Raw genomic sequence first — 17,225 nt, forward strand, 5'->3', positions numbered from 1 at the left:
TAATAATAATAATAATAATAATAATAATAATAATAATAATAATAATAATAATCCACTTTCTTCAGTCTTTCCACCACTCCTCCTCCTAGAATAGACAGTAAAAAGGCTGCAATTTAATGTCATCTTCTTTTGCTGAGTCACTGAATGTTTTTTTGAAAGATTTTTTTTTTCAATATTGGCTTTACGTCGCACTGACACACATAGGTCTAGATTCACAATTAAGTATTTATTTTCCACCTAGTCTATACAATGATTGCTTAAGGCAATTTTAATGGTTAACATAAAGCGAAACCACTAAAATTGCTTTAAGCAATCATTGTATCGACTAGGTGGAAAATAAATACTTAATTGTGAATCTACTGAAGTGCGATACGGACCATGAAGCTGATTTTATGTAACACATAGGTCTTACGGCGATGATGGGACAGGAAAGGGCTAGGACTGGGAAGGAAGCGGGCATGGTCTTAATTAAGGTACAGCCCCAGCATTTGCCTGGTGTGAAAATGGGTAACCATGGAAAAGCATCTCAGGGCTGCCGACAGTGGCATACGAATCCACTATCTCCCGAATTTTTGAAAGATAATAGGTAGAGTGCTTTATGTGCTGTTCTAAAGAAACCTTGGTGAGCCTCCATTCCAATTTACAATAACTTCCTATGCTTAAATGAATGAAGTGACAGTGTTCTTATAATCCAAAGAATTACACATCAAATGTTATCTATGGTTGAAAATCCCTAACAATATGGGGATGAGATGTTTCTAGCTAGACCCATAGTAATGGTAGGGAGGGTAACTACATTTGTTTCAATTTTCATCCCCATAAAAACTGTGGGCGTAGCAAACATTGAAGTAATTAATACCTGTAAAAGCAACAGGTTTGTTAGCAAATGTGAGGCATGTTCTGTTGCCACAGGCCCTTAAGCTTAACCTGGCTCAGCTTCTGTTTGTTTGTTTGTTTGTTTAATGTAAGGAGAAACCTTAAATCATGTGAAAATTTGAGTATCTCTTAAAATGAAGCAAAAATTGTAGCAACTCTACAATAAATTGCTCAAATACCAACACTAGTCACTGAAGAGAATTACAGTAACATACCAACTGCATTAATACTCAAGAGAATTCTTTCTATCCTTTACCATACAACAATTTAATTACAATCTTCTATCTTAAATTTATATTACAATACAATAAACATAAATATCTCTCTCTATATAGCTGTATATTATATATTAAATATATTACAATAAAACAGAAGAAAATGTGTTTAATTATTTCCTTAATAAAGCTTTGATGTTTATATCTGCAGAATGTGATATAAAATACAGCATCTAAGTTTCATATAAAATGTTGCAGAAAATTTTACTAAAACAATGTAACATTTGTGCATTCTTGACACTTCAGTAGTAGAAATGGAAATGCTAAAGGAACATATGGATAATAAATCACCTTACACAATATCTTATACGGTACAGAACGATTCAGACATTATAACAAGAAAGTGGATTATGAAATAGCGGATTCCATTACAAAATTCTAGAAATGGTTATGACCAAAACAACAATGAAGTTCAATACTATTTTCAATGTATTTACTTCCCCCAAGCTTAGTGACTTTAACTTTATCAATATATAATAGAATTACAAAAAGATCCAAAGAAGCTGTCTGTAACATGTCAGTCTGACAGCTGGATGACTCATAGAAAACTATGCTTAGACATACTAGTGAGATGCATGAGGCCTGTGCTGACAGAGGAGCAGGTGTGCTGTTAGACACAACAGCCATGTACCAGCCAGCTACATGCAGAACTACCCCTAGGTAACAGCCAGAACTTTGCCTGCAACATAAACCACATTGGAAACTTAAAGTCACTCTATAACTCAGGAATGATTAGCAAAATACGCGACTTCTTTTTAATGAATTGACAACACCTGAAGGAAAAGGAAAATAATCTTATCAACACTATTAGTTTTCCAGTTTTCTATCAGTTGATGACAGATAGTAAAAGGCAAAACACTGCTCTATTCTAGTTTGAAACAAACATAAAGGGCAGGAAAACTTGTTTTGGAGGATGAATGGAACGATGCTTCATTTTGAAAACTGCATGAAAATAATGCTTATACATAATTAACATGTCCACAAGACTACAGGCCTAGTCATGACATTCTGGCAGTTATATGGAATTGACCTCTCCTTATGTACATGGATGTACAAGTGTTCACAGCATAGTTCTTATTGCTAGAGAAATGATACAGCGATTGGGCTACTGACTGTTTTCAAGTACTGAAAATCAGACTCTTGTTTGGTGCAGATTATCTTCCTTATCATGAAATAAATTTCATGGTTAAAAGCCCAGTATTGACAGTGATTAATATTAAATATTTTTAGAGAAGTCCACCTTATACTAAAAGCAATGCATCTAATTAAAATACAATTAACATCAAGTGAGACAGGTTTCGTGCCTTCTTCCAGGACATCCTCAGCCACTTATTGAATGAGAACAAATTCCAGAAATACATATAAGATATACACTGAAATAATATGACACAATTTAATTCGCTGCCTATCTTAAAAAAAATATCATAGCAGTATAAAATATATCACGGTAAAAGTCTTGATGTAAGAACCAGTGGCAGTTGGTGCATGAAGGGCTTTTGGATGCTGCCCCGCTGCCTTTTCAAAAACACTTAATATAATTTCACTCTGTAACTGATTACATAAATAGATGGACATATGTAGAGAAATACAACTTACAGTGGTGTGCTATTCAATTATACAATGTCATTTTTACTATTTTGGTTGTAAACATTTCGCTTTTCTATTTTTAAACCATGGCAGCCATTCAGCAAGCACGATGTTTTCTCTTTAGTCTTGAGGCGGTTGGGCTCTGGCAGAAGAGCCTGTCATGACCGCGTGTCATGACGCACCCCTTTCACATCTCAGTGCCGAGCAAACGGACTCTAGTGAGGCTCGAATCCACGACCTCTGAGAATGACGAGATTGGGAGTAATGGTCTAAAACCTAAGCGAATGTATAACAACAGCAAGAAGTTACAGTGCTTCGAATATTTAAGTGAGTGATAATTTTATTTGAGTGGAAATTTGAAATGAAGCATATAATTCAATTTAACATAAAGCTAAGTTTATTGGAAGCCAGTGCAGTGTATGTGCAACATTGTGAAATATCGACAGAACAGCGCCAATGTAGAAACAGAAACACAATAGGGAAATCCTGAGGGTAGTTTGAGAAGCCAGTAGAAAGAAATGTCACGTAGGCCACATGGTGATTTTGACGCATGAGAAAAATATTTTGTTCTAGAGTGTTCCATGACAATGCCCCGTTAGTTAGTGGGAGGAGCACGTGAGACAATCAGACTGAGAAACAATAGAACTTGGTGGCAGTAGGGGATGGTATTCGAGAAGGCACTGGAAAAAATTTGAGAGAGTAGGAATAAACATATGAGTTGGAGTTTGAGAAGCTGAGAATCTGTCCAGCCACTGTGAAAGATGTGTTGTGGCAGTGAGCTGCAGAGACAATGAGAGAGTGAACCTACTCCACTGTTAAAGAAATTTAAGTAATGGCAGAGTGTTATTATGCTCAACAAATGCATAATTAACTACAAAACTACAGTAAAGAAAATTGGACTTGAGTTGGGGAACAACAGTATTTAAGCATACCGAGTTCAACTTTGTGGATTTGCAATTTCCTTCAACTAGACTTTATGATGACTGAGAGAAGAATCAAGAGAGAAGGCAGAAGAGAGAAGAAAGAAGATCCTAAAACATGAGCTAAGTATTCACCAAGTTTCACAGGTATATTTCACTTGTAAATTAGCTTGTCTAGAGAGAATTTGTGAGGACAGAGACTTGAGAAAATCCCTCTCACATATCAAGTTCGTACATATTTGTAAAGACTAGTTTCCTTGTTTATTTGTGTATTTGTAAGAGTGTACCGATGCTCTGCTTAATACTGGTGAAGGGAGTTGTGAGTGAACTTGAAGTGGAGTCTTGTTATTGCCATAGTGTAAGCTCCCTAAAATCAAACCCAAGTTCCCAGCCTGTCCAGTCCTTAGGATCACGACAAGCCCTCAGTAGGTTTCTAGAGTTTAGCAAGTGTGTGGGGTAGAGAAGAAGTCGGGAAGCATAATATGAGCTTGTCAGGGGAAGGAAGAGTGCAGGCGGGTGTATGGTCTGTCTGGCAGAACCCGCAGCAACATCGCCAACCACATTACAATGTACCTAGGCTTTACCCCACCATGTCTTACATTAACTGTTGTTAGAGATTAATTCCAAAACATTTTACAAAACAATGAATTCTATTATAGACTACTGAAACAATTCAGTTCTACAGAGAAGGTAAAACTAAAGATTTAAAATGTAGCCATAAGACGATGGTACCTTTGGTCAAATTGTAAACTAAGTCTTCATCCTTTGAGATTTAGGCAAGATGAGTGAAATTCGGACTGCACTGTTTATTTGCTTTCGCTAATGTTGTTATTGTTGTTAGTGAATAGTTAAACAGTGCAGTGTCTTAGTAGTAGTGATTGCAATAGTTGGTAGCCTGTCAATGTGTCATAAGTGCCATTTTACTGTAGTGCAAGTGTTCAATATATAAAACTATGGCACCATTCTAGTTTAAATAGTCATGTAAATTCTACCTTCAGTATTTAAATCTCATGTCAATATCTTCAATCGTGTGTTTAATGTTTATATGTCTAGTTGATAACCAGTGATGTAGTTGGAACAAAATATTTACAAGAACTCACCTTATTAATTCAGTAATTTCCAAATGGACTCGTATTAGGTGTCAAAATCAGCGGCCTTATGTTTCCGACAAGTTGTTTCATCAGCTGAACGTTTCCCCTTTTGTAGCCATGACTTGACATATGGTTGTGGGTTAAATATATGCACAGGGGGTCCAACGCTGCTTGTGAAAATAAGTAAGCTTGATCTTGCAACCAGCAGCCTATTTCTCTTTTCGGCGTAGATCTCATTGTACACCCATGACGTTTCAGCGCCATGTATAGATATAAGATATTCTTACTGAGTGTAAAAATGTTACGTCATTCTAAAGCGGCAAAATATTTTCTGGAACGGCGTTCCGGCCCGTTCCAGTCCAACTAAACCTCTGTTGATAACTACAGCAAGTGTTACGGTCTTAATTTAAGAAGGCAAAGATGATGAATTCTGTAAGTAGCATTTTAATTAGTGGCGGGAATTTATGTTTTGAACATAGGCTAGAATTAAGGAAGTTAGGTCCTCCTCAGCCCAAATTTAAACACTGTACAAGAACAGAAGAGTTATAAGAACGAAAATACATAAAATAGGAAATTCACTCCGTCACGTTATAATCACGCTGACTGGCTGTGCAGATGTGAAATAAGGAATGCGTACTTTCGTTACGCTTGTCTGGCAATGAATGTTGTTGATGCTGCATATTTAGTAAGTTAATATGTGCTGTTAAGTTCTGTGGGCAGTTTGAACTAGTGCTCAGGCAGATACATCTGACAACCCAGGTTTCTTTTTGAGGTTTTTTCAATGTTATCTGATTTTTGCCACATGACCTTTCTGTCTCGGAAGCAGATTTCTATTCAGCCAATGTCATTGGGTGGTTGTTGTTATTGTTATTATTATTATTATTATTATTATTATTATTATTATTAACAATTTGGCATTCTACCCTTCTTCTCTACAGACCTTCCTGGAAGACTCCTTTTATGACTGAGAGTGGGAAAGAAGTGGCCATGGCCTTAATTAAGATACAGCCACAACATTTGCCTGGTATGAAAATGAGAAATCACAGAAAACCATCTTCAGGGCTGCCAACAGTGGGGTTCAAAGCCCACTATCTACTAAATGCAAGCTCACAGTTGTTTTTTTTTTGCTAGGGGCTTTACGTCGCACCGACACAGATAGGTCTTATGGCGATGATGGGATAGGAAAGGCCTAGGAGTTGGAAGGAAGCGGCCGTGGCCTTAATTAAGGTACAGCATTTGCCTGGTGTGAAAATGGGAAACCACGGAAAACCATCTTCAGGGCTGCCGATAGTGGGATTCGAACCTACTATCTCCCAGATGCAAGCTCACAGCCGCGCGCCTCTACGCGCACGGCCAACTTGCCCGGTTCACAGTTGTTTATGACTAGTGAAGACAACACTGACTTTTTATCATCATCATCATCATTCAGCCATCTCCAGTTTCCCGGATGCACCCTCCATTTGAGTCTCCATACGTACATTTCTTTCTCTACAACTTTACAACATTCTACGCCTCTTCCTAGCAGATAATCTTTTATTTGAGGTATCCATCTTGTCCATGGCCTACCTCTAGGTCACTTGTCCTCCAGGTCCCTTTCAAACCATTCCCTTGAAGTGACCAAACCATTTCAATCTTGATGTTGCCTAGAGTTGCACAAAGTTGGACATCTTTTCAGATCATTTCATTTCTGATCTTATCTCATCTTATTTTCTAAAGTGCTGACCTCAGGAATTTCATTTCTGCAGCCTGGAGTCTGCTATTATCCCTTCTGTTCATGGTGCAAGTTTTCAGTCCATATGTTTGTATCAGGCCTACTTCGTACCAATAATTAGTCTTCTTAGATATCAAAGGCACCTGACAGTCCCAAACGAGGTTCCTGACTTGGTGATAAAAATGGGCTCCTTCTGAACTCTGTTGGCGATTTCAGCTGAGCTTTGGCAGTCTTTAGTTACAATGATGCCAGGGTATTCGAAATGATCAACATCTAATTTCTTTCCGTCCAGAAAAATGTTCGTATGTCCCCCTCGCCTGCTCACTTTCATTGCTACTTTTTTAAAATTTACAGATAGATGGGATATGCTGATGACACATTAATAGTTTTTAACAGTATGTCTTGGGAACACACTTTTAACCCTTACCACTCGTCTGTCGGGTGAGGCCCGACATTACGATATTCCCGTTCCGGTCACATGACATTGTATCACCCACCGCTCGTCTGCCGTTTTTTAGCCATCAAAATAAATGATGCTATACTGTTCTGCCATCTTTTGGTTCAGCGTGGAACTTTGTAAAATCCAGATATTATTTGACAGTCAGTCAATAATCTATTATTTAGAGGGCAGTGTAGCCGTCAGCTGTCCACTCACGCACACGAAAGGTCGAGGGATAGTATCAAATGAAATCAAATTCTCTTTATTTGCAAATGAGGTGTCTACCTCAGTGGCAAATGGTACACTAAAATACATTATTGTCAAGCACTGAATATTAAATTAACAAGAGAAGAAAATTTTCCTATAATACAATATTATACAATTTACGCTAACAATTTTTTCTATTAAACACACAGCTCATCCTTAATAAATTTATATTGTTTACAAAATTCTACTTATAATATCTCCTGTACTACTTACAAATATAGTCAACTGATATACAGTATGTGGAATTACTTCAACTGGTATAAGATTAAAATTTACATTGCATTTATGTACTTATTTATTATTATTATTATTAATTTTTTTTTTACCCATTCTGGAACCTAAGTAGCATAACGACCTGCTGCGTCTTAACCAGAGCCCCTTTTGCAACCACTTTTCAGAGTTCCTGAAGGGCCTTCACAGCTACCGTAGCGGTCCCAGGTCCCTCGAAGTCCCCACTGTACTTCACCCCTACAGGCAGTCCCCTACTTTGGCTGTCCAAACTCCTTAGACCAGGGGATGGAATTAATTTATTCACACACATTTTTCAATTTACAATAACCTGCACTGGTCGAATGCCCTCTAACACTTCATTTATTTTTTCTGTTGCTGTTTATTCTCTTCTTGAACATCTGTACAGACTTTGGAAAAGGATCAAACACTACGCCTGGTAAACTGTTCCACTCCTTCACACCCTTCCCAATGAATGAAAATTTACCCCAATCGCTTCTGCTAAAAATCCTTCTAATTTTATATTTGTGGTCAGTCCTGCCGATATAATTATTTTCCAACTGAAGCCTCTCACGGATATCTCCCCATGCTTCTTCCCCTGTATAGGCTGTATATAATCCTATAAGTCTAGTTTTCTCCCTTCTCCCACTTAAAGTTTCCCACCCAAGTTCCTTTAATATTTCTGATACACTACTCTTTCTCCTGAAATCCCTGCTTTCCTCTGCACACTATCTATTTCTTTTATTAGGTATTCTTGGTGAGGATCCCAAACACTGTTTGCATATTCCAATAATGGACGAACGATACTCAAGTAACTTTTTTCTTTTAACTCTTTGTTGCATCCTTTAAGTAGCCTCATTATGACATGTAACGATCTGTATGCTTTCCCAACAATGTCATCAACATGACCCTTCCAGTGCAAATTACATTCAAATCTCACACCTAAGTATTTGCACTTGCCATCTTTTGGGATAACTACCTCATCCAAAGTATATTCAAATTCAGTTTTAAAGCTCCTGTTTGTATAAGTTGTAACAGTTGATTTGCCTCCATTAACCTTCATATTATTTTCTTCAACCCATTGATGGATACTTTCAAGGTCCCTTTGTAATTCTGAACAATCCTCAATGTTGTTTATTTCCCTATAAACAATTATGTCATCTGCATACAATCTTATTTTTGATGTTATATTGTTCCCTAAACCATTTGCATATATTAAGAAAAGTAACGGACCGATTATACTACCCTGTGCAATTCCCTTCCAAACTATCTCTTCCTGCGATACATCATTTCCTACTTTGACTTTCTGAACCCTTGAATTTAGAAATGTTTTTATCCAACGTGTAACCCTTACGTCCAATCCTATTCCCTCCAATTTCTTTAATAATATTCCATGTTCCACTCTATCAAAGGCTTTGGAAAGATATATGGCTATGCAATCTAACTGACCTCCTGAATCCAATTGATCTGATATGTCCTGCTGAAATCCCACCAGTTGTGCCTCACAAGAAAATTTCTTTCTAAATCCATACTGGCTCCTCATGAACCAATTTTTATCATCACATATCCCTCTGATGTACTTTGATATTAAACTCTCCAGTATTTTACAAATTATACTGGTCAGGCTGATTGGCCTGTAGTTCTCTGGTTTCCTTTTATCACCCTTTCCTTTATAAATTGGTATTATTATAGATTCCTTCCATTCCTTTGGTATTACATTATTATTTATAACATAGTCAAAGAGAAATTTTAAATAATGCACTATGTACCACCCCATTGTCTTTAATACCTCCCCAGTAATTTGATCACTTTCTGCTGCTTTTCCTTGCTGAAGCAGTTGAATTTCTCTGATAATATCTTCATTTGTGAATGAGAAGTTTCTTATTTCCCTCTGTCTCTCTCCCTCTCTATCTTCTGTTTCGGTTTCCAACTCCTGACAATCATCTACTGAATCTCTGAACTCCCTACTAAATAGGTTTGCTTTCTCAGTATCTGTTAAATAGTGTTCACCCCCTTCTCCCACCATTGTAGGAATTTGGATTCCTTTTCCTTTTTGATTCCTGATATATGAATACAGCTTTTTCCATTTCCCTTTGTGGTCATTACCCTCTTGAAGTATGCCATTCATATAATTCTCTTTTGCTTCCTTTTTCACTCTATTCAGTTCCCTCATTAGCTGTTTTCTAGTTTCTCTACTCTCCCTACCCTCTTTGATTTTCTTGTTTACTATTCTACATTTTCTTTTTAATTTTCTTATTTCCCTTGTATAATAAACAGGGTCTGAGGTCATTTTACCCTTCTTAACAGGTACAGATCTCTTCTCTCCTTCCCAAATGATTCCTTTAAATTTAGCCCAAAGTGTATCCACATTACTCCCTTCACTTATCCAACAACTGAATTGTGATTTAAGGTAAGTCCCATATTCATCAACTTTAGTTTTTCTGTACAATTTCTTGTCTTGTGTAACCCTCTTATTAACCCTTTTTTGTACGAGTCCTACATCCATTGTTACAGCCTTATGGTCTCCTATTCCTTCAATTACCTCAGTTTTATCAACAATTTCCCATGGTTTAACCAAGAATACATCCAGTAAGTTATTGAGACGAGTCGGTTCTTGTACTACTTGTGTAAATCCTCCCTCCCAAATTAACTTATTTGCCAGTTTCTGTTCATGGGCTTCACTTGCAGCTCCATTCCATTCAACTTCAGGCAAATTTAGATCTCCCCCAATTATTACCATATCATTATTATTGTTTTTATGAGTATAATATATTATTTTCTCAAATATTGCCATGTCTCTTTCCTCTCTTCCAGGCTTGTATATTCCTATAATTCCCACCTCCTTCATATTATCACAAACTAATTTTATTCCTAATATTTCATCCCTTTCATCGGTAAACCATTCATGTGAACAATAAGTTTCCTTCACCAGAATAAACACCCCCCCACCCTTTTTATCTCCTCGGTCTCTACGATAGACTGTATACCCTTCTGGAAATACTTCTCTATTACCCACCCCTTCTCTCAACCATGATTCCACTCCTATCACCACATCAGTCTCATAAGATTCCATCAATGTACTGAATTTTAATTGTTTATTTACTACACTTTGACAGTTTACCAAGAGCAATCTCAGACCCCCTTCCTCCCTAAAACTTGACTGTTGCAATTGGGTAACTTGAAATTCCTTACTTTCATGAGTTTCATTTTCTAGTTGACTGAGCCAGCTTGAAGTACAGCTGGCTCTTTCTACTAGTTTACCTGGTCAGTATTATAGCTCAAGGGAGTTGCCTGTTTTACAGTACATATCTTAAGATTAATAAAATCTAGAACAATATTTGCTAACTTTAGTTTACCTGAATTGTTTAGATGGAGGCCATGTTTTGTATAACAGTATCTCTCAAAACTGCTGCATTCAATAACCTGAGTATTCCAAAATGTTTACAAATTTTAACAATATCTGTATTGACCTTGTCCACTTCAATGTTTACACACGAGTCTCTACTCAAATCACGCCTGTGGGGCACGTTCACTACAAAGACGTTAGTGTGGGTCAGCTTCCCTAGTGTATGTTTAAGTTGTGATCTTACATTCTTGGCGTCGTCGTGAGCTACGTCGTTCGTCCCACCGATGATACGAACTGCATCGCCGCTCCCGAAGTTCCTAGTTGTTTCTTCTACGTTTTTCAGGACACTGTTGATAGAAGCTCCTGGATATATTTCTCCGGTTGCTGCTATATTCTCGTCGTTAATCACTCCCGCAATTCCCCTTCCTTGGCTATCACCAAACACAGCTACCTTTGCTGATTTAGGCCTAACTGGGTCTTAAATCTGAAATCTAGGCCTAAATTTTAACCTCGGCACGGCAACGGCAGGGGATCGCGATGATTTAGTTTCGCGCGCGAACACTTTCTTCCAGAATTAAATTATTTAGGGCAGAAAACCTATTTCTGATGTTTATTTCCGGAAATTCAGTTGTAGATTTCTTCTTAGCCGGCCATCCCAAAACTACTTGACACCACGTGCTCGAGTTTGTTACTGGTACCGGTATATCACTCGAAGAAGGGTCAGTCCCAAATTCTAGCGATCGCAGTCTTTCTTTTAATTCTTGATTTTCAACTTTAAGAGCCTCATTGTCCTTTTGTAGAATGTTTATAATTTCTAATGCACTTTTATATTCCTCATCGATTGTTTTCGGTGCTTCATCGTCAACGCTGTCGCCAACTACAACATTCTGAACACACTGCTCACAAATCCAGTCAACATTTTCATTAGTTTTTACGTTTCTAGGGCAATTTCCGTACTTATAATGCCACCATCAATCACATGAATCACACAACATTCCATTTTTCACTAATCTTCGACATTTTCGGCATTTTTCGTCACATTTTACGGTTAATTTACTCGGAGGATAAAACACTACGTCGTCATTACCGGGCGCCATTTTGAAAAGAAAAAAAACAAATATGGTCGCCATGTGCTCTTCTTATCATATATAGTTTACTGTTCAATGTTGCATATGTCGGGTAACACACAAAACCACAGTATTTTCGCACCTCTTCACATTCCTTGTACGGTACCCTAAAAGTGAACTGGCGATGTTCGGCTTGTGTATCGTAACCCTACATGTGCCTGATGCTGACGGCTGGCACAATTATAAATCAACTGATCCCGATTTCAAAGAAATCGCCGTTTAGCCTACAGACTACCGTGAGGTATGAAACCAGAGACTGAACAGAGTTTTTCAATTGCTTTTTACCGCTAATTTGTTCAGTGAAATAATTAACGAAACCAATCGGTATGATGCGATAACGATGATGATGATAATAATAATAATAATAATAATAATAATAATAATAATAATAATAATAATGCAAAATAATTTGTCTTAAATTGCACATACTGCTTTTATTTGCACCGGTATAGCCTGCTTAAAATGTGTATAGCCTAAATACATCATTTAAAAGCAAATGCTACTTCCAAAATCGTGAAAGATGAATACAGGTCATATAAGATAAAAATTCACATTTAAAATACGAGTAGTAGAGACAACACAGAGAACTTTAATTCGAGGGGTAAGGGTTAATAAATGTAATACAGCAGTGGTAATAAACAATACTTTAAATGAAAATAAGACCTATTACATTACCTTTTCACAATATAAAACACCGCAGCCCCCAGATCATTTAAAAATCAAAATCTATGTGAACAAATGTTCAGACAATGATTGTAGTTGCAACGTGGTACAGAAAACAACCCATATTAAATGCTTACAAGGGAACTATCAATAAGGTATATCAAAACCGACAATGGAATTTTTCTGGGAGGATGAGAAGACCATAAGAAAGCAATGTACAAAAATTTAGCTGCCATTTCAAGCTGTAAGATCCTTAAATGAACATGGAACTGTCTAATACAGTTGCATACTGTACAGCTGAACACAGACAGCCCTGGTGACCAGCTAATGTGACCACGTTACTTTGAGCTTTCTGTGCCAAGCAGTTAACACATGTTCCTTTGAGAGAACAGTCATGAATCTGGCTGAAGTTCTAGAGGATTCATTACGTTATTTGTGTGAAAAAGGCTTCTCTTCTTCCCGTGAAATAACTTCGGAAGAAAGGAAGATGGGTCGACATAACTAATTGAAAATCATCCCTTGAGTGCTAGTACTGTCTCGGAGTCATGGCTGGAGAGAAATAGTGATAGTGGAAGCAGCAATACCTCATCCACATCATCTAAAAGAGAAGGCACTACACCACTGCCAGGTACAAGATATGTTATGGATCGGAGTTTGACCCCCAAGTCTCATTCCAGTAAATCCAGTGAAGAGACACTGCAGTCACCTGACAAATCTACCAGTTCAAGCTATGTAGATGTTGCAAACAGAGGAAAGCTGTAAATTTATGGTAAAATTGGGGGTACGGTGGGGGAAAGAAGTGGCTTTCATTAATCATTGTTCGTAAAAATTGTCGTATGGTGACGTCATTATGACAACTTTTTTTTTTTTTTTTTGCTAGTTGCTTCACGTCGCACTGACACAGATAGGTCTTATGGCGACGATGGGACAGGAAAGGCCTAGGAATGGGAAGGAAGCGGCTGTGGTCTTAATTAAGGTACAGCCCCAGAATTTCTTTGGTGTGAAAATGGGAAACCACGGAAAACAATCTTCAGGACTGCTGACAGAGGGGTTCGAACCCACTATCTCTCAGATGCGAGCTCACAGCTGCATGCTCCTAACCGCACGGCCAACTCGCCCAGTATTACGACAACTGAACATGTGGAAGAACTTATAATGGAATCTACATCAGTAAGTCCCATTGAACACAGGAAATTAATATTTAAAAAATTAGAATTATACAGCGAGAAAGTTGAAGCAGAATGTTTGCAATGAAGACCTACCGCTGTGGGCCTTGGACATTTTAAGAGAGATTTCAAAGGAACAAAGTAATTTCAGTGCATCTACTGGTTGGTTGAGTTGCTTCACGAAAAAGTCCCAAATCAAAAGTAGATATATCACGAAACTTGTATCCCGTACATATCTGCGAGAAGAGGAGGAAAAAGATAAAAGATGCAAAAAATTTGTGGAAGCAGCTACAGAGCGATTTTTAGACTACACTCATTCTTCAATATACAGTACAACACTGATCAGAGTGGTTCGTGCACGAATTGAAAGCAAAAAGGACTCATCTGTTGGTGAGAAACATATAGAAATAGTTACACAATCAGTTAGTGCACTCTCCCATTTGTAAACAATTATGGCCACTGTTAGTACGGCTGGTACTCTTTTCCCGAAATTATTCACTGTACAACAGGAGGCATCTGGAACTTATGGTGCGAGAGTTTTCAAAGAAATGTTTCATGCGGAAAATGTAACTGTAACAGCCAAAAATCACGGAAAAAGGGGAAAAAAAAAAAGGAATTAAAGTATTGGTTTAAAGAAGCCTTCTTCCCTTTCGCAGAAGACAAGTGTTTGTGACTGTTAGATTCCAGGACTACTTATAGTAATAGGAGTTGGAAGCTGCCTTGAAAGTATTCCTCCAAGCAACAGTATAGAAATACTCCAGATTCCTTGTCAAAGCTTTTGGTTTGATGTTTATCAGAGAAACAGCATGTTGAAAATGCAATCATCCATTCATTTTCAATTTTCTTCCCCATGGTTTAAGGGCATGATAAAAAGTTTGTTACTTGCAACCAATTACACAACGGACAGGCCTCCCAAGTTTGAAGTGCCTGCAAATAGGAAAACTGAAGGATAATGTGACCTTAAAGTGCATATTCGTTGTGCGTGGTGTCAAAAAAAAAATTCTGTTTTTATTATGCAATGAACACACCTCATTTATGTTTCACATTCATTCCCTAACATTAAAGTGACCTTGGCACACAGTAATTTGCCAGTTTGTTTTAGCTCTCTCCAGCACAAATGCAACTCCACTCCACTGTGTGCCAAGCCAGCAAGCAAGATACAAGGGTTGTCCACTAGCTGCTTTGTCATATGGATTTTGAACCAAGATTTTGAAACCTTCTAGTTCGAAATGGCAGCTAAATTTTGTACATCGCTATTTTATGGTCTCCTCATCCTCTCAGCGAAATTGCATTGTTGGTTTCAGTATGACCTTATTGATAGTTCCTTGTTAGGTATACGATCGACAGCCATCTGAATTGGAACTATCATACCTCCTATGTAGAGAGACGACTATAAACTTTTTTTATACATCATCATGTCCCGGGAAAGTGCCAACGGCCTCCCCGGAGGGCGGACGAGCAGGTAGAGTCTAAGGCACCCTCTTGTCCTTGAGGTGGGAAACTGCCCCTGAAGGCGGAAGAGCCACTGGATGGCCACGGCATAGGATCAGGAAGGCAAGGAGAATCCACCTGATTATCATCCCATGAGCGCATCATGCAGAGTCAAGAAATGAATATTGGTATGCTGCGCGACCCGAGTAGCGATTGGCGCCAGTTTGGGTCCAAGCCAAACGATGTGAAATGTGCGACCGGACGTGCAGAGGTGAACGATCAGGCCTCACACGATAAATCTGCTACTGATTGACCAAATGCAGACCAACTTCACAAAGGTAAAGCAATAGCTACATGGAATGTGAGAGGGTTACTTCAGATGGAAAAACTTCGCATTGTAGAAAAAGAACTAAAGAAACATCAAATCAACATTTGTGGACTGTCAGAAACTCACTGGAAAGGATGTGGGCATTTTGAAACAGATGACCATGTAATATACATCGCCGGGGCAAATTATACAGGTCAGAATGGCGTCGCGTTTCTTGTTGATAAGCGGATATCCCAATATTTTGAGGAATACAGACCTATCAATGGAACAATACTGACCCTCACTCTCAACACCAAACCATATAAACTACACCTGATCCAGGTATATCTACTCACCATCGCTGCAGACGACCAAGAGATCGAAGACTTCTATGCAGACATGGAAAATACAATAGCATCACTTAAACCAAGAGGTATTACCATCATATTGGGAGACTTCAATGCAAAAGTAGGAACCACCTTGATGGACAACCACTTGCGAGAAACTGTAGGACAGTATGACCTGGATGCACGTAATGAGCGAAGCAATCGGTTGATACAGTTTGCAACTGACAACAGTCTTTCCCTTATGAATACCATGTTCAAACACCACAAACGTCATCTCTTTACGTGGACCTCCCGGAATGGGCTTTTTAAGAACCAAATTGATTACGTCCTTGTCGATAAAAGATGGAGAACCTCCTTCCGTAATGTGAAAACAAAACCTAGTGCCGAATGCAGATCGGATCATCGTTTACTCTGGGCCTACCTTAGAATCAAACTGAGCAAACCAGTCGTCAAAAGAAACTCGAAAAAGTTAGCGGCCCCTGAGCCAATTGCTTTCCAAGAAACACTACGAAGCACTGGGTCACCTGACCTAGAGGGAAACTGTGACATGGCTTGGAAGAGAATTGAAGAATGGATCACAGATGCAGCGAGCAAGGTCCCAAAGATGAACACCGTTGTGAAGCGACAACACTGGATGACTGACGAAACTTTGGCACTGGTTGAAATGAGACTTAACATCCGGCTCACAGTTACAGATCCAGAACAACAAGGTCGACTAATGAAGAAAATGAACAGTGATAGCAAACACGCTTGTAGAAGAGACAAGAATGAACACATTAAGAAACTGTGTGCAGAACTAGAGGCACATGCGACCAAAAATCACAGCGCAGAACTGTACGACAAGGTGAAATACTTAGCACGAGAGTTTATGCCTAAGACTCAGATTATTAGAATATCATCACAAATGCAGCGGGCATCGCCAAAGTATGGAGAGAATACTGCATCAAGCTGTTCACTGATGACCGACAACCAATACCAGGTCACCAGAACCCAACAGTCAACCAATGATCCTTAGAGAAGAAGTGAAACATGCAATAAAAAAGCTCCGGAACCGGAAAACACTAGGCCAAGATGGAATCACTGCTGAAATCCTAAAGAACATGGGTGACCTAGGTGTCGACATCCTACACAAGTTATGTCAGAAGATATAGACATCTGGAAATTGGCCAGACCAGTGGTGCCACACCGTCTTCGTACCACTGTTCAAGAAAGGTTCTCCACTTGACTGTGCAAACTATCGAACGATAGCTCTCATCTCCCATGCCAGTAAAATCATGCTCATGGTGCTGAACGAGAGGCTGAAGACCTTCTTACTTCCACAAATCTCAGAGGAACAAACCGGGTTTGTTCCAGGCAAAGGAACTCGTGAGCAGATCCTAAACATCCGGCAGCTCATAGAGAAGACAAGGGAGTACAATATCAAGATGTTCCTGTGCTTCGTGGA

General features: G+C 38.6%; 1 protein-coding gene across 1 annotated transcript in view; it reads right to left on the reverse strand.

Annotated features, from left to right (window-relative positions):
* Positions 1–420: 420 nt before the first annotated feature.
* LOC136885432 (rho GTPase-activating protein 44) overlaps positions 421–17,225 on the reverse strand; it is a 382,026-nt gene continuing 365,221 nt past the window's right edge. Inside the window, exon 17 of the mRNA XM_067157983.2 lies at positions 421–1,830. The gene's annotated coding sequence lies outside the window, so the exon portion shown is untranslated. The remainder of the gene's footprint in view (positions 1,831–17,225) is intronic.

The sequence above is a fragment of the Anabrus simplex genome, chromosome 1, assembly GCF_040414725.1.
Source record: "Anabrus simplex isolate iqAnaSimp1 chromosome 1, ASM4041472v1, whole genome shotgun sequence".
Lineage (NCBI taxonomy): Eukaryota > Metazoa > Arthropoda > Insecta > Orthoptera > Tettigoniidae > Anabrus > Anabrus simplex.